General features: G+C 44.3%; 2 non-coding genes across 2 annotated transcripts; both read right to left on the bottom strand.

The window, feature by feature from the left end:
- Positions 1–2,238: 2,238 nt before the first annotated feature.
- Positions 2,239–2,312, bottom strand: Trnan-guu (transfer RNA asparagine (anticodon GUU)). The gene has a single exon. It is a non-coding gene; the product is annotated as a tRNA-Asn (tRNA).
- Positions 2,313–16,567: 14,255 nt separating this feature from the next.
- On the bottom strand, positions 16,568–16,638 carry Trnag-ccc (transfer RNA glycine (anticodon CCC)). The gene has a single exon. It is a non-coding gene; the product is annotated as a tRNA-Gly (tRNA).
- Between the last annotated feature and the right edge of the window lie 1,405 nt (positions 16,639–18,043).

The following is an 18,043-nucleotide window of genomic DNA, read 5'->3' as shown; positions in this document are numbered from 1 at the left end:
ATGCTAGATGTTTTGGCAAAGGTATATTTAATTAAATTACTTACTACTTTTTTTTTTTGAGACAGGGTCCCTCTACATAGTCCAGGCTGTTCTGAACTCACTCTGTAGACCAGACAAAGGTGTATTTTCAATGAGATTAACTTTTAAATTAGTAAATGCTAAGAGAAACAGAATGTGAGTGGGCTTCATCTGTAGTTGGGATTTTCTTTGGGCCACCAACCAGCTCCCAAATAAAGATACAGAGACTTATTAATTATGAATGCTCAGCCTTCGCTTAGGCTTGTCCCACTAGCTCTTTTAACTTAATTTAACCTGTTTCTAGGTATTTACATTTTGCCTCGGAGCTTTTTTCTTTTTTTCGAGACAGGGTTTCTCCGTGTAGTTTTGGTGCCTGTCCTGGATCTCCCTCTGTAGCCCAGGCTGGCCTCGAACTCACAGAGATCCGCCTGCCCCTGCCTCCCGAATGCCAGGATTAAAGGCGTGCACCACCTCCGCCTGGCCACCTCAGGGCTTTCTACCTTTCTTTCATGCTGTATGTCCTACTCTGCCACTTCCTCTGTGTCTGGCTGGCCCCTGGCGTCTCTTTTCTTTCTTCCTTGAGCCTAAGTTCCTCCTCCCACTTGTCCTCCTTGCCTGGAAGTCCCACCTATACCTCTTCCCTTGCTGTTGGCCGTTCAGCTTTTTATTAGACCAATCAGGTGCCTTAGGCAGACAAGATAAAACAACAACACATCTTTACATCATTAAACAAATACTCCGAAACATTCATCCAATCACTTGAAGGCTTTAATAAAAAAATAAGGTTGACCTTCCCAAAGAGGGAATCGATTATATATATTATATAACATACTTATATAATTCTAACATTGCATTACTAGTCCTAGAAGACTCACTTAAACCAAAATGCTTCACGAACGCATTTGCCAAGTCACACAGCCACTTTTGGATTTGCCAAGCTCCACAATTATGGGAGCCAGTATCTTAAAATAAATATTGATTGATCAACATGTAGATTGGAAAATTCTGAATAACAGAGCATGTTATACTGATTCGCTCCAGTCATGGACAGAAGAGGGAGAGGGGGCACAAACATTAGGGGTCAGTGACGCGGTTCTCTTTTTGGGTAAGATGGTTGGATACGAAGCTACTCCAGGAGTCACTCTGGCCGGTCACTAGATCTAGCCCTGGTTGAACAGGCCACCAGAAAGTTACCATCATGCAAAATACCTTGAAGATGTAGCTGATGGGCAGACAGGGAGATACCCTACTTGGTCCTCATTGTGTGTTGTGTCCCCCCCACCCTCTTCACAGAAGAGTAACACGCTCTTAGAATGACATTCCTAGATGTATGGAGAGCGGTTTGCTGCACTAGCAGGAGTTGAAGTGTTTTTGTTGTTGTTGTTGTTTTTTAACAAAATAAATTGGAATGTAAATTGGCTCCCCCGTCTATGGAAAGTAAATGCATAAGGTTTGTTGCTGAGAAGCACATATACTATAATCTCTTTGGTATAGCGTTTGTAAGTCTAGGCTCAGTCTCCTAGAAACACTTGTACAACTGGCAAACGATATTTGCACGAGAATGTGTGAGCATAAAATTACAGAAACAGCTGTATTGTAAAAGTAACCTGTATAGGAATAGATAACGGGACAGCAGAGGAAGAGGCGGAGTTACTTGACTTTTAAAAAGATTTGTAATGTACGTGTGCATAGATGCCTACGGGGTCAGACGCTGGTGGGTTTTGGTGGTGACAGCGTGGTGAGTCTGGAATAGGTGTTGAGAACGGAACTTGGGTCCTCTGCAGAAGCAACACACATCCTTATCCATTCAGCCAGAACTCCAGCCTCATGGTAACTTCTTTCAAGTGCTGGAGATCAACCCAGGGCTCAGGAATATTAGGCAAGCACGGTCATGATGAGCTTTGCCTTTCCTGGTAGCAATATGGGGTGAACAATCACTAGAGCCAGCTTGTCCTGTAGATAATGTCGTCTGTACCGTTATATTCACATTATAGTTGACAGAAAAACAAAAACAAAACAATATTGGTACAGAACGTTTCCTCTTGCCCAAGACCACACAGAAAAGGCTCACTCGAGGGCGGGGCGCCCCGTTTAGTTTACAGCAGATATAATCACATTTCCCAGGACGTTTTACCTTAGAATAAGAGGCCACAAGAGCAAGCAAGTAAATTAGTAAGAAAGTCCTGTCTCATTGTAGGCTTAAACATAAAAGCCACACGACGTCCCTGGGTGGGCTTGAACCACCAACCTTTCGGTTAACAGCCGAACGCGCTAACCGATTGCGCCACAGAGACACAGCCACACTTCTCACTATATTCTAGAGGAGAGTGAGCTGTCCCTAGCCAATAACGCACAGCTGTTGCAGAACTCCTGGGTCAGTTCCAGAGCCTTGCAAACCTGGAGTATTTGGAGCGGCGAATCCAATTGCTCTTGTCCTTTGAAGTCTGCGCTTTGAATCCGAACAGCAGCTGAATCGCCTTCTTAGTGTTCCCCAGCCCAGAAGCCCTCCCCCGCCCCCCCCCGCCCCTCCCCCGTCCCGCCGCCCCTCCCCCGTCCCCCCGCCCCGCCCCGCCCCACGCCCCCCCGCCCCTCCCCCGTCCCGCCGCCCCTCCCCCGTCCCCCCGCCCCGCCCCGCCCCGCCCCACGCCCCCCCGCCCCTCCCCCGTCCCACCGCCCCGCCCCGCCCCGCCCCGCCCCGCCCCGCAGGTCTGCCTCCCGGGTCTGCCCAGGTGGGACCTAGGAGAAGCTAACACCCTCCGAGCGACAGTAGAACTTGTTGACGAGTCGGTGCTGTTTCCTTTTTTCCCCCTCTTTTAAACAGTTCTTTGTTGAGACTATTTTTTCCTTTCACTTTTCTTTATTAAGAAATTTTCTACTCACCCCACATACTATCCACAGATCCCCCTCCTCCCGTCTTTGTTGAGATTATAATGAAGTTTCTTCATTTACCCCTTTCCTTTCCTCCCTCCAAACCTTCCCTTATACTCTCCTCGCTCCCTTTCAAATTCACGGTCTCTTCTCATTAATTGTTGTTACATGCACATATTCATTGTATTGCATATGTATATATATATATTTCTAAATACACAAATACAACCTGCTCATTTCTGTATAATGTTACTCGTATATATATTTTCAGGGTTGACCACTTGGCTAACCAGTCGGAAAGGATCCCCTACCCCCAGTGTTTCTTAGTTGCCCGCAGTTCCTCGTGTAGGGTTGAGGTCTCTGTGGGCTTCCCTGTCCACTTTGGTATGTGTATGTTGTACTTGTTCAACTCATGGTTAGGCAGTCACGTTGGTGAGACTTTATGGTGTAGCTCCTGACATTACTAACAGACACAGTCTCACAGCAAACTCCCTGATCCTCTGGCTCTTACAGTCTTTCCAATCTCTTCTACAATGTTCCCTGAGCCTTAGGTCTGAGAGTGTTTTGTGGATGTATCCACTGGGACTGGACGCCACAACTGCATTTTGATCGGTTGTGATTTTCTGGAATGGTCTCTGGTAACTTTTTATTTATTACTTCTTTTATTTTTTGAGATTATAATTACATCACTTCCCCCTTCCCTTTCCTCTCTCCAAACCCTCCTACATACCCCTCCTTGCTCTCTTTCAAATTCATGGCTTCTTTTCATTCATTGCTGTAACACGCATATGTGAGTGTGTAGACATATGTATACACATACACATTCCTAAATACAACAGCCCAGTCTGTATAATTACTCGTTTGTATGTTTGCAGGGCTGACCACTTGGTATTGGATAACCCATCAGTGTGCTCTTCCTGGTCAGTTGCCTGTAGCTCTTTGTGTAAGGCTGAGGCCTCGTGGGCTTTCTCGAATCCATTCTAGCACTATTATTAACATATTGTTATTGTCTTTGGTCAACTCACACTTAGGCACTCATGTTGGTGAGACTTATATTTTTGGTTGTGAGCCTAGCCTTTAATGGCTGAGCCATCTCCAGCCCTATGTTGGTGAGACTTAACCGTGTAGCTTCTGACATTCCTAGGAGACACAATCTCACAGCAAACTCCCTGATCCCCTGGCTCTTAAAGTATTTCCGCCCCCTCTTCTGAAAAGTTCCCCGAGCCTTAGGTATTGGAGTGTTTTGTGGATGTGTCCATTGGGACTGGGCTCCACAAGTCTACATTTTGGTTGCTTGTGTTTTTCTGTAATGGCCGCCGCCGCCGGGTTGGTTGCAAAGAGAAGTCTCCTTGATGAGGGGAGAGGACTGCACTTACCTGCAGCTATAAGGACAAATATTTAGAAATTAGGGGTTTTGCTGGTTTAGTCAAGGGGTGATTGTAGGTTCTGCTCCAACAGCTATGGTCTTACTAGTCCCGGGCATTGGGTATGTCTCCAGGTGTGATTCCCTCTGAAGTCCAGTTAAGAAGCTGTGGGCTACTGCCAAGGGCTGTGTGTGATGCTGGTCATTGCTGTGGTTCACAGCCGGGTGGGACTGTGGTTGGCTGTTTTCCTCCTTGGGAAGCTTGTGTGGTGCCTTCTGGTACCACGGAAACTACTCCTCAGTGAGGGGCTCCCAGGTCAGTCCCAGCTCAGGGGCCTCTGGGCCCCGTGTCCGAAGTACACAGTACCTTCAGCGGTGGGGACTTACCATCTACCTCTGGGGGGCAACCGAGGACAATAGCAATGTTTTGGGAATCTCATGGACAACCCTGACCCACAACTCAAAAGAAGGCTTCTCATAACTGGTGTGTTTGTTTGTGTGTTTGTTGATGGCCTTTGACTCTTGGAGGGGTCATTGTCAGCCCAGATGGGAAAATTTCATTTGAACTACACACACACACAGACACACACACACACACATACACACACACACACACACACACACACACACACACACACACGAGAGAGAGAGAGAGAGAGAGAGAGAGAGAGAGAGAGAGAGAGAGAGAGAGGTTTTTCTAGGTAGATAGTTAATAATACAGTTTGTTATGATTTTTTTTTTTTTTTTTTTTGGTTTTTCGAGACAGGGTTTCTCTGTGTAGCTTTGCGCCTTTCCTGGAACTCGCTTTGGAGACCAGGCTGGTCTCGAACTCACAAAGATCCTCCTGCCTCTGCCTCCCAAGTGCTAGGATTAAAGGCGTGCCCACCACCGCCCGGCAATGTTATGACCTTTCACACACCCTTCCTGGTATCTCCCCTCCTCTTTCCTTCCTATTTCTCCCCCTCTCCCTCCCTAGTTAGTCTCTTACATTTGTCCGTCCATCTCCCCATCAGATCATCGGATCCTGCTCTCCTCCTCTCTATTGCTCTCCCATCCCTGCACCTTGGCAACGGTCCCTTTTTGCTGCCCTGGTTTCTGCAGTTACCCCAGGACATCTGCTCGCATCTGGGGATGTGGAGCCAGGAGCCTCCGATGAGAGAGGACACGCAACATTTGCCTTCACCTCATCAACATGACCTTCTGTGCCTTCATCTACCTGAGAAGCTCACGATTTCGGTTTTCTTTACAGTTGAATAGTATTCCATCATGATATGCACCACGTGTTCATTTCCCATTCGTTGGCTGAAGGACGTGTAGGTCGTTTCCACTTCCTAGATATTGTGAACAGAGCACTCGTGAGCATGCTGAGTAAGTGCTGTGGAGTAGGGGGTCAAGTCCTTAGGATATGTTAAGAGGTGACACAGCTGGGTCGTATGATATGGTAGACTTATCTTTAACTTTTTGAGAACCTCTACACTGATTTCAGAGTGGTTGGACCAGTTCAAAATCTCATCAACAGTGAATTAAGGATCCCTTTTCTCCACATCCTCTTCAGTATTTGTTTTTTATCTTTATCATTCTTATTGGGGAAAGATGAAATTTCAAAATTATTTGCCTCTGCCCCCCTAGCTCTTGAATTTCAGGCCTGTGACACGACACCCCACAATTCTTACAAGGCTTTTTGTCTTTGACAAGCTTCAGAATTTGATGAAATTTAATTTCATTTTCCCTTTTATTGCTAAAGCCCCTGTGATCTCCAAGACATTTCTCCTACCTGAAACAGAGAGTAACATTTTCTTTTCGAAGCTTTTTAGACTTCATGCTAAAAATCTATTTTTTTATTTCCTGATCTCATTAAAATTCTAGACTCAGCCGGCAGACCAATATTGACAGCATTTCCAGTTACGTTCTTCCTGCAAACCTCCTTGACCTTTGGCCTTCTCTCATTTTCTCTTTTCTCTTCTCACCTCTATGGTTATGAAAATCAAAAATAGCTAAAACTGAGAAAAAGAAAATTAGGGTCTAACCTGTACCTTGACCTGACCTGACCTGTTTTCTGGCTTGTGAATCTATTCTGTTGTTGTGTGTCCTTGAACTTCAGTTGTGTGTCTCCATTCTTTCTTCCATGAAATGGGACTAATGGAATGGTCCACCTCATTCTTCCCTTGGCTGTATCTGAAAATAACCAATAAAGCAACTCTGGAGAATCATTTTCCTCAGTGTCATCACTTCTGATAATTGTATCTGTCTGCACTATTTTTGAAAGCCACTGTTTAGATATTCTGCACATTAAATTGGTGTTTCTGGTAGAAATCCCCTGTAGATGGGTTTCTATAACACGTGCTGTTTTGTCCAGTTTTCCCTGTATAATGTCTCTGAGTTTTATTCATATTATTGAAATATCAGATAGTCATTCCTTTTAACTGTTGAGTACTGTTCCACAATTTGGATATAGCACAATTTATCAATATTCCAATAATGGACTCTTGAGTGTGGCTTGAAGGTTGGGCTATTGTGGATAAAATTGCTATGAAAATTCTTGTTAGTGTGTTTGTGTGTGTGTGTACATGTATAGGTGTGTGTGCACATGTACATGTTTGTACATGTACACGCATGGGTGCATGTGTGTGCACATGTGCATGCTTGTATGTGTGTATCTTTGTGCTTGTGTGTGTGTGTTGACATGTGTTTTCAGTTATCATGGAAACGTGGGTGAAAAGTCAATAAGAACAGAGGATTACAGCTGGGCGGTGGTGGCGCACGCCTTTAAACCCAGCACCGGAGGCAGAGGCAGCTGGATCTCTGTGAGTTTGAGGCCAGCCTGGACTACAGAGCGAGTTCTAGTGTAGTGGGGAGCCATTCCAGCTTTGCCCTGGAAGTACCACCCCCTTTGAGGCTTCGGTAACTGCCACGCCCACAAGGCGGGCCCAGAGAGGACCCCAAAGACCCGAGATCCGGAAGGGCGGGCTCTCTTGCTTCCTGGACCTTGGACGCTGGAGGTAGACCGTGCAGAGTTCTCCAGAGGACACCGCCGGACCGCGCCACACCTTTCCCAGTCCCTGTTACCTATCCCTTCACTTGTAAGTTACCCCACAAAATAAACCTCCCTTTAACTACGTGGAGTGGCCTTAATAGTTTCACCAATATCTGGCGCTCACGTGGGGCAAGTTCCAAAGGCCTGGGTGGCTCCCGCCCTCAGCCTCCTCCCCGGCTGGCGGGTACCTAAACCCGCCTGCAGAGTTCCGCAGAACCAGGGAACGCCTACACGGTTCCATTCCCGAAAGAGGGAGCAGCTAGTCCGGTCTCAGCTCCCTAGCTGAGCCCCCAGACCAGCGAAAAACCGCTGTGAGTGAGGCGATCCCCCTCCTCCCCCAGTGCGGGCCCCGGCTCCCGCCGTCCCGGCTCCCCGCCGTCCCGGCTCCTGCCTCCAGCTGCCGCCGTCCCGGCTCCCCGCCGTCCCGGCTCCTGCCTCCAGCTGCCGCCGTCCCGGCTCCCCGCCGTCCCCGCTCCCGCCGTCCCCGCTCCCGCCTCCAGCTCCCGCCGTCCCCGCTCCCGCCTCCAGCTGCCGCCCGCCAAGGTTGCCAGCAGGCCCTGCTTTGGAGCTGTACCAGCGCCTCCTGCTGGCTGAAAAGCGCCACTACACCCCCCCACCACCGAAAGGTAAGATAGGCAAACCAGCGTTTTATTTCAAGTAGAAGTACTTGATAATTTTACACCTTAAAACTGACTAACAAATTTTGAGTAATTCTTGTAATATGGCCGACAACATTACCTCACAAGGATTTAAAAACTTCTTTGCCTGGATGATGAATGACATTTTCCTGGAAATATACGACCTTCCTAAGGCTTATCTGGCCTGTACCATTTTAGCATTCATCGTAATAATTCACACAGTGTTCAAATGCTGGTTTAATAATGAGAACAAAGATGAGTCATTATTGGGATTGATACAGACCTTCAAAGATAGCAGTGAAGGCTTAGATAAAAAGATTCTGTCTCTGGAATCTGCTAACCAGGATTTACAGGCTTTCAAAGATAGCAGTGAAGGCTTCCATAAAAAGATTCTCTCTCTGGAATCTGCTAACCAGGATTTACATGAAAAGATTCTGTCTCTGGAATCTGCTAACCAGGATTTACAGGCTTTCAAAGATAGCAGTGAAGGCTTAGATAGAAAGATTCTCTTTCTGGAATCTGCTAACCAGGATTTACAGGCTTTCAAAGATAGCAGTGAAGGCTTAGATAGAAAGATTCTCTCTCTGGAATCTGCTAACCAGGATTTACAGGCTTTCAAAGATAGCAGTGAAGGCTTCCATAAAAAGATTCTCTCTCTGGAATCTGCTAACCAGGATTTACATAAAAAGATTCTGTCTCTGGAATCTGCTAACCAGGATTTACAGGCTTTCAAAGATAGCAGTGAAGGCTTAGATAAAAAGATTCTCTCTCTGGAATCTGCTAACCAGGAGTTACATAAAAAGATTCTGTCTCTGGAATCTGCTAACCAGGATTTACAGGCTTTCAAAGATAGCAGTGAAGGCTTCCATAAAAAGATTCTCTTTCTGGAATCTGCTAACCAGGATTTACAGGCTTTCAAAGATAGCAGTGAAGGCTTAGATAAAAAGATTCTCTCTCTGGAATCTGCTAACCAGGATTTACATAAGATTCTGTCTCTGGAATCTGCTAACCAGGATTTACAGGCTTTCAAAGATAGCAGTGAAGGCTTAGATAGAAAGATTCTCTCTCTGGAATCTGCTAACCAGGATTTACATAAAAAGATTCTGTCTCTGGAATCTGCTAACCAGGATTTACAAAACAGGCTTGTACCCAAAATTGATTTTATTGATAATAAATGTGAATATTTAATGAATAGAACACTAACTCTCCAGACACTATATAAGGAAGAAAGATTATCATTAATTGATAAAATAAGGTCTATGGAATCATGTATTTCAGAAGAACATAAAAACTTCCATGATTCCATGAGAAATCTGGAATCCCGAGTAAGAGAGGAGGTTCACTCCCTAAAACAGACTCTAGGTGCTCGTTTGCAGGCCTTAGAAGAAACTCTCAGTAAACATGACAAGGGACCTAATAAGCAGAAGGGCAAGACCATAGAGGTTGTAACATCTCCAAATGACTCTCATACAATGCCTTATCCTGTCATCATCCATGAGAAGCCAGTGGATGACATACACCCTGAGCCATATAATACATATACATTACAACCAATTTCAACAAGGGACTTTAAAAATATAAAGGAAGCAGTAGTTACGTATGGGATACACTCCACAGACGTAAAACAGATGTTAAATTCGTGGTCTACCTCACATAGAATCATTCCAGATGACTGGCATCAGTTAATTTCAGCTGTTCTAGAATATAGTCAGCAGCTACAGTGGAAAAGCTGGTTGAGAGAAGAGGCAAAAATTTTAGAACAACAAGGTAAACTCAGAGGTTTTGAGATCTCCCAAGATCAAATACTTGGTGAGGGATGTTTCGCTGACAGGAATGTACAAGCCAATTATGATGAGCATACAATATCGCTATGCCGTACAGCAGCTCTAAATGCTTGGGACAAAATTCCAGAACCTGGAAAACCAACTGAGGTATACACAAAGCTATTTCAGGGACCGCACGAACCCTTCACTGATTTTTTACAAAGGCTGAACACAGCTATAACAAAAGCTGTGTCAGATAAAGAATTAAGAAAAGTATTAACTGAGTCCTTGGCGTTCGACAATGCTAACGCAGAATGCAAAAGAATACTTACACCATTAAAGATCAGATCAGCTCCTTTGGAAGAATGGATTCAGTATACTAATGGTGTTGAGTCTCTTAACTACAGTAATGAGGCTTGGATAGGAGAGACAAATCCCAGAGGTGAAAGAAGGCCCCGTGGTACCAAATGTTTTATACAAAGAAATGAAATTTGGCAAATGGATGTGTTTCATTTTGCAGAATTTGGAAGATTAAAGTATGTACACCATACCATTGACACCTATTCAGGATTTCAGTGGGCAACTCCTATGAGTTCTGAAAAGGCTGATTCTGTGATTACACACCTATTAGAAGTTATGGCCATCATGGGAATACCTGTACATATTAAGACTGACAATTCCCCAGCATATGTCTCCAATAAAATGAGACAATTCTTTGCTTATTACAATATAAAGCATGTTACAGGTATACCACACAATCCCACAGGCCAAGCAGTCATAGAAAGATCCAATCGAACTTTAAAAGATATGCTAAATAAACAGCAACGGGTAACAATGACTCCTAGAAATAGATTGCATAGTGCTTTATTAACCTTGAATTTTCTCAATGCTGATGAGAAAGGAACAACAGCTGCGGAGAGACATTGGACGACAGACAAAACTCCTGAGCTAAACCAACCGGTTTATTTCAAGGATGTGCTGACCTTAGAATGGAAACCTGGATATGTTCTACGTTGGGGAAGGGGTTTTGCCTTTGTTTCTGCAGGAGAAGAGAAGCTATGGATACCAACAAAATTAATAAAAATTCGATTCTAACAGGAGAAACCCCTTGATGAGGAGAAGTAAAAGATCATCCACCAATGTGACATCTCTACAAGTTGTAAGAAAAATTTAACAATCAAGGTTGGGGTAGGGTTCTGTTTTTGTCTTTCCAGGATAATGGAAATACCCATCTTACAGAAGTCATAAGGCCTTGGATATCCGGATGTCTACAGCAGAAAGAATCTTTTGGTACCAATCTACACAGAGTAAAATCTCACTGCCTAACATCTATCTCTTTCAATATAGAAAAGTTGTGGGGTTGGGGATTTAGCTCAGTGGTAGAGCGCTTGCCTAGCAAGCACAAGGCCCTGGATTCAGTCCTCAGCTCTGGGGGGGTGGGGCGGGAAGGGGGGGAAGTTGTGGTTCCAATTCAATTATAAACCAAGCTGGCTTTGGAGATGGAATTGGCTCACTCCTCTAAACCTAAGCATATTGCTAAAAGAAAAGGTTGAGAGATTCTTCAGTCCTATATCAGAAGAGCCCTCTGGTGTGGGACAGAAGGAAACCAATAAAAAGGACCATTGTCTTCAAGATTCTAATTCTCTCTATGCTTACTCTTGATTTCTCGGAATCCTTTCTTACATGTCATATCATCTTTAAATCCAAACTTTCCATGTTGATATACTAATAATGTTCAAGTTTTTCATGGTAAAAAAAAATAAGTTTTTCCAATATCAATCTCTGAAGTCTCCAGAAGGAAGATGGGGCCCGAACAACAACAACTCTACTGAGTCCAGAATGATGCCATGGTACTTACTACACTTACTACATCTTACTACACTTCTAGCCAGAATTTGAGACAGTCTTACCCATTACTCTGAGACTTACTGCAGAATCTACAGTTAGTTCAACTGAGACTTATCTATCTGAGCTTTCTTTCAGTACCTAACAGAGATACCATCACCCCCTGACCAGCAGGAAGCAATTCTAAGAAAACAACGCCCTTTCTTCCAAAGGTTTCATAATTCTCAGGGTTATGGATGATGGTTATAGGGTTGGGGGTGGAAGAAAATATTAGACAGTATTCTCCTTAAGAAAAGAAAAAGTGTCTCAAAAAAAAAAAAGAAAAGAAAAGAAAAAGTGGAATGGATACGTATAAGATATTATGGTAGATTATTGTATACACTAGTAAACAGATTTAGTAAAATAGCAGCCTTAGATAATTTGCACTGTTATGGATTCTTATATGTTGATACAAATGTAATGTAAACTATTTTTATATTCCTGTTTAAGATAATTTGTATATTGATACAAATATGTGCTATTGTGTTCCCCCAAATACTGTGCATGCAAATAAACTTATCTGGGGTCAGAGACAGAACAGCCACAATATTAAACATAGAGGTTAGTCAGGGGTAGCACACGCCTTTGATCCTAGCATTCCAGAGGCAGAAATCCATGTGTTCGAGGATACAGCTAAGCATGGTGACCCACGCCTTTAATCCCAGAAAGCAGCCTTTAATCCCAGGGAGTAGTGGTAGAAAGCAGAAAGGTATGTAAGGCGTGAGGACCAGAAACTAGAAGCATTTGGCTGGTTAAGCTTCAGGCTTTCAAGCAGCAGTTCAGCTGAGAGCCATTGGGATGAGGACACAGAGGCTTCCAGTCTGAGGAAACAGGACCAGCCGAGAAGTTGGCCAGGTGAGGGTTAGCTGTGGCTTGTTCTGTCTCTCTGACCTTCCAGTATTTCACCCCAATAACTGGCCCTGGGTTTGTCTTGTTAATAATAACTTTTTAAGATTCATGCTACACAAATACAGAACTATATTTGTTATAATGTACATACATTTCTACTCTTATTTGAAATATTTGTATATTGATACAAATGTAAATTTTATCTGTCATAGTGTATGTATGTTCTACCTCTGTTTAGGATATTTTGTATATATTTGTAAATATATATATTTGATATATATTTAGGATTATTGTTATATTACATATTGCACTATAATTACTACCTCTGTTAAAGATATTTTGTGTATTGTCACAATTTTGAAGTCATCATCCTTTACCATTTGTTTATAGACTGTTTACCTTGTTTACATGAAGCCTTAGTCCTTAGGTTATTTCGGTAGATAAGACTTTTAGATTTATAGTTGCCTATGCTTGTCATCTCTATGGTTATATTAGTTAGGTTATCCAGATTTACAGATACATAGGTCAGATGGACAGGTAATCTTCAAACACTTCAAAGACCTAGAGAATATGGCATTTAAATAACTTAGAATTCTGTTGGCGTGAGACACAATTGCTCCTGGCAGCACCAACTTGATCCTGAGAGAATGTTGGGCTTCTAAGACATTTCCATTTGGAAGTTTGTCTTCTTGGCACAAAATGGCCTACTGGGCAAAGAACTGCCCTTGCCTCGACTGCTGACCGTACGAATGCAATGCTGTCCTTTCTGGACAAGCGGGACACAAGGAAAGCGACCACTGTACTCTGCCAAGACAGGGTAAGATGGTCTCTCAGAATTCCTGCTTCTGAAAATGGTCTGTCAGATACTCTAGGCCTGTAGCCAGTTTGAATGCACCAACAATGCTGAGAAACATTAGGTGACTGTCCAGGCTGCCAGCTGTCTCTGTCTACTCTTGCAAGACTCCCGAAAGTTGCTTGCATCCATCTTCCATTTCTCAGGTACCATTATATTCCTTCTCAGGTCTTTGATGGGATTGAAGACTAGCAGTTATAGTTACAACTTAGTAGATAGAACATATTAAGTATTAGATCCAGGTTTTTTAAGATAGGACACCTTTTGGAATGATCTCTGTAACGTGCCATCTACCCATGCTCCAGACTTTTCTGGATTTTAGTATGTATCTCTTGTTTGATATTGTTCGCAGTGGTTGTAGTTCCATCTTGTCTAGGTCATTATCCCTCATTACTCCTGGACAATATTTGATAATCATTCCTATTGTATATAGTTTTGTATTAGGTTAGAACCTTCTTATTTAGACAAAAGGGGGAGATGTAGTGGGTAGCCGTTCCAGCTTTGACCTGGAAGTTCCAACCCACATTGAGGCTTCGGTAACTGTCACACCTACAAGAGAGGAGAGAGGACCCTGAAAACCTGAGATCCAGATGGGCGGCTCTCTTGGTTCCTGGATCCTGGACGCTGGAGGTAGACCGAGCAGAGTTCTCCAGAGAACACCGCCGGACTGTACTACACCTTTCCCAGTCCCTGTTACCTATCCCTTCACTTGTAAATTGCCTCACAAAATAAACCTCCCTTTTAACTACGTGGAGTGGCCATAATATTTCAACCAATATTCCAGGAAAGGAGCAAAGGAGCTAAAGCTATACAGAAGAAACTGTCCCGAAAAAAAAATTTTTTTCTGCGTTCTGGTGTGTTTCATCTTTACTACGACTTGGTGTCTTCGAATTTTATGGCTATACCACTGGGTTTAGCGGTGTCCCAACATGATTCTAACACCAACTTTCCTGACAGCTAATGCTTCAAGCACCCTTGAATGTGTCAGTGGGTCATTGCTGTATTTCCCTTCCTAAGTGTCCATTTTGGAAGCAGCGGTGCTTCCATTTTTGTCAGTGTGTTTGGAAACTCACCACCTCTCCAGGATCGAGCTCCCTTGTCTGCATGGTGTGTGAATGTGCCATCCTAGACTGGGGCTTGCCCTTTTCCCTGTTGGCATCTTCCAAAGCACCAGGAGAGATGATTACCATTTAAGTCCAGGTGCTGCCCAGCTGTGACCATACCCCTGGAGTCAGGCCTGGGAGACAGGATTTCAGGCTTTTTTTTGTTGTTTTTTCGAGACAAGGTTTCTCTGTGTAGCTTTGCGCCTTTCCTGGAACTCACTCTGTAGCCCAGGCTGGCCTCGAACTCACAGAGATCCGCCTGCCTCTGCCTCCCGAGTGCTGGGATTAAAGGTGTGCACCACCACCACCACCACCACCACCACCACCACCACCCCCCGGCTGAGACAGGATTTCAGAGCAACAACGATTGGGGACCTCTGGTTTCCAGGGGAGGCCTACTTTAGCTTCACGGTGCCTTTGCCTGAGGACACATTGTGGGATTCATGCCCTTTGTGCCTCTGTCCATCTCTCTCAGCCTGCGTTCTTATACCACCCGGGCCACCTGTCCAGGAGTGACATTGCTCACAGTAATCTGATCTTCTCACATCAATCATTAATCAGGAAACGTCCCACAGACTTGCCAATCTGATGGAGACATTATCTCAACTGGCATTCCCTCTTCCTTGACTTTAGTGGTGAAAAGTTGACAAACCTAACCAGCAAAGCTCTCCCGGGTTATTCTTAAAACCTGCTTCCTATGTAGAGAAAAGGGTTGGAAGCAAGCAAACCCCAACCAAACAAGAAGTTATGTAGTGTGTGACAGTTTTTATTCAGGGGTTTCCAAACAAGTCAAAACAAAATAGGAAAACAAGCAAAACCTCAAAACAACAACACAACCTCTGATGTTTTCAGCACAGTATGGTCAGGTAAGAACAAAAACTATCAATCTATTAACCAAACCCAGAAAGACATAACAGCAGCAGAATGAAACCTGAATGCTAGTAAGTCCATACATTATTTTATTTTGGTTTTTTGAGACAGGGTTTTTCTGTGTAACAGCTCTGGCTGTCCTGGAACTTGCTTTGTAGACCAGGCTGACCTCCAACTCACAGAGATCCACCCGCCTCTGCCTCTCCAAGTGAAGGAATTAAAGGTGGGCGCCACCACACCCAGCTGTACATACATTATTAAAAAGAGAAATACTGAGCCGTGAGTTGGAGGCCAGTGTGGTCTACAGAGTGAGTTCTGGGACAGCCAAGGCTACACAGAAAGAAACCCTGTCTTGAACAATAAACAAAAAAGGGGGGGGGGATATTGACCGGCTGTCCTGCTACAGACTCAGAATGCCAGCACTTGGGGAGTAGAGACAGTTCACTGCTAGCCTGTGTCTAAACAGAAGAATTATCACTGGTCTGAAAACACTTTTTTAAAAAAATCTTAGATTTAAGCTATTCTTGGATAAGAGAGAATTTGGAAGATCAATTATCTTTCTGATTCAGTGGCATTATTTAAAATAAAAAAAGGTTTATCTAATTTATTATGTGTATTTGTTTGGGGGCACGTGAAGACAGAGGTTAGTTCTGGCCTTCCACCATGGGGTTCCTGGGATTGAACCCGGGTCATCAAGCTTGGTTGGTGGCCAGCTCCTTTGCCTGCTGAGCCATCTCACCATGCCCACATTACTTTCTGTTGTACACTTTACCCGAAGCCTCCCTAAGTGCTAAGAGACATAAACAAGCCTCAGATTCTGTACCTTGTTTTTTCTTATTAAAAGGACAGTTTTGGGGTCGATTCTGTTGGTACACGTTGCCGGGGATATGGACCCTTTCCTTCTTGGATCTCCAGAGGGACTGTGGGGCACGTGGAGAGCATAGCTGCTAGCGTGGTGACAACCAGGGTTCCTACGTCCAGGGGACGCACCGGGGTCCTGTGGTCTGCCCAGAGGGAACCGCACCCAGGGGTCAGTCTAAGGTCCATCCAGAATTGGGAGCCAGAACGGGTCGTCCCTCCCACCCCTGCCTGCATCTGCCCAGGGCCTGCCCGCTGCAGCGGATCTCCTTTCTCCGTCCCAGTCTAAGGTCCATCCAGAATTGTGGACCTTCTGGCTTCGGAGGATTCTAAAGGAAGAAAACAGCCATGTTAGGTACAGACATCCAGTACCGCAGCTCCAGCATTTTCAACTGGATTGTATTGTAAAATTGCAGACTCTGTGAGGTCTCTACCAATTAGATGTAAACCCGAACGCTGAAAACATTGCATTGGCCGGGAATCGAACCCGGGTTTCCCGCGTGGGAGGCGAGAATTCTACCACTGAACCACCAATGCTTCATGCCTACCCCAGTTGAAGGGTAGGAAGACCTAATTTCTTCAAAAAGGGTTTGTGCTTTGATTTGGTCTTGGTGTTGGCTAAAAGGTAGCTAGCCATCCAAACCATTTAAAAACAAAACAAAAAACCAAAAACACAAGCATTGTACTAGAAGAAACCATAATTATCTGATTTGCCTGATCCAACTCAACCTGAAAAATAGCTTTTAGGTTGCATGAACCTCTTATGTCTGATCCCCAATCTTTAATTTTTAATTTCAAATGGTTGCCTTAGTGTTTATTTCAGTGTTTGTGAGGTGACCAGTCTGTCGGTGGTGACCTGGGTAAAAGTCTAATCAAGGGAGAAATGAGAAGAATTAAAATTAAAGGAAATATAGGGGCAAACAGGCTTAATCAAATCTTGGGTTGAAGAGTTAGTTTTTATAGTTGATTATGTTATGTGATGTTTGTTGAGTTGATCAGTCTCCTAATTATTGTAGCAACAGTATGTGCCTTCTGTTTTATCTTTATTTTGACAAAGTTTAAGTGTTGGAGAGATCTGTTGCCTCAATCCTTTAGGAGGAAGAAAACGGAATAGAACAGCTGTCACAGGCTCTGGGTCCAGGAGTCCTCCTGACTTTGAAAAGACAAGAGTCACCTGCAGAATTGTGTTTCTGTCACTGGCAAGCCAAGGCAGCAGGTTCTGGACTCGGGTGCAGACTGAATCACAAACCTGAGCTCGGCAAGAAACTCCGGCTTCGGGCTGACCTAGCCAAGGGGCCCTTTGCCCACCCCTAAGACACAGACAGCTTCGGCAAACACCTAAGGGCCATATGCATTGACTGAACTGCATTTATTTCCCAGCCTACAAACTTATACTTCCTGCACTCAACTCCTAAACGTAGAGGAGACCTCAGATGCACTTTATAGTGTCAAATTCCGCAACGGCACACACCAGTGTATCCAAGGTTGGTATCCCATGCCACCTTCCACGTCAGCACCGTGATCCCCTACGAGCAGTACACTGTTGTGAGAGCTTTAGTCCATCACAGGAACCTGTCTCTATCCCTGCCTGGTCTATGTGCTCTCATTAACACTCATCTTTTTGTCTGACCCAGAATTTGCCATTTTCCTTAGATAGACAGTCCCAATCTCTCAACACTGCAATTTGTTTCTAGTTTAGTTGTTTAGGTTTACCGGATTCTTTACAGACTCAGTGCCCCATCAACTGCACTCTGTCCTACATTACTTCTTATATCCATTAAATATAGATCGCTCAAAAACAGGCTTCTCTATAGCCAGCTTTGCCTAGTCTGGTCCATTTGCAACATTGTATCCCAAGTGACGATTTTGCAATACAAGTCTGGGCACATCTACAGTTAAAACAAAACTGTATCTACTGATATAGCTGTGTTACTCGGCTTCA

This window comes from Peromyscus californicus, unplaced genomic scaffold (assembly GCF_007827085.1).
Source record: "Peromyscus californicus insignis strain IS unplaced genomic scaffold, ASM782708v3 Scaffold_9__1_contigs__length_137607984, whole genome shotgun sequence".
Classification (NCBI taxonomy): Eukaryota; Metazoa; Chordata; class Mammalia; order Rodentia; family Cricetidae; genus Peromyscus; species Peromyscus californicus.
Note: the sequence above shows the minus strand (reverse complement) of the source record. Positions and strands in the feature narration are given on the sequence as shown.